Source organism: Penaeus monodon, chromosome 28 (genome assembly GCF_015228065.2).
Source record: "Penaeus monodon isolate SGIC_2016 chromosome 28, NSTDA_Pmon_1, whole genome shotgun sequence".
Classification (NCBI taxonomy): domain Eukaryota; kingdom Metazoa; phylum Arthropoda; class Malacostraca; order Decapoda; family Penaeidae; genus Penaeus; species Penaeus monodon.
Genome location: NC_051413.1, coordinates 35,123,944 through 35,124,866, shown reverse-complemented (window position 1 = coordinate 35,124,866; position 923 = coordinate 35,123,944).

Here is a 923-nt window from a genome sequence, read left to right as displayed (position 1 = left end):
ATGATTGAGATATAATGTTCGAGAGGGTTAACATTTTTTTTCTCTTTGAATTCGGTGACAAAAGAGAGGTATACAGAAACCTTTGCGTATGAGGTAGAAAAATTGGGGTTTTGTCGAAAATTTAATAATAGCAATAACTCTTGTTTACATATACCCTGCATTCAAATGTGAATGAATAAACATCACATTTTTTTGGGTTTGTTTTCTAATGAGACGAAGTTTTATGAAAATTAAATACGTTCACCTGCTTTACATTTGCTCATTGCCATTGCTGTCTTAGTTAAAGGAGAGATGTGCCGATCCTGATTCTTGCAATACCGTATATGCGCAACATTGTCCTTTTATATAAAGAATAACATACCTACACACATTGCTATGAACAAATCAAATGACTGTTAAATCTGACATAGCAGGTGCTCGACAACACACAATGATTTGAGTATAAAAGATCTGACATTTTTGAATGCTTTGCATTTGCAGTAGACTTTACCCGAAAAATCGAAACAAAGAAAGCATACCTAGAATAAACGAAAATGTGTATTTACGCACTGCGACATGATAATAGAAGTCGTGTCGAAAAATTCCTATAGGGAGCTATTAATCTGCTGCAAGGTGAATTGCCACCGCTTTTTCCCAGGGCCCTTCCACTAAAGTAGTCGTAGCCCATGTTATATTCTCAAAGGCAGTGCCATCTAGCTCATATCCCAAGCGACGGGAATATTCATTTTGCTGCTGCGTAAATGGGAAAAGGTAACGTGAGGCGTAAAAGGCCTCCCAGAGCGCATTATTGATCGCGGCGTAACTTGTACGCATCGGCCGAGTCACGTGTTTTTCCTTGGTTCTTTCGCCAAATTTCGTATTTTTCGCGTAGTGGCTTTGGGCAAATTGCACCCAAAAATCGTTTGAAGGGTGAAGGCGGTGCG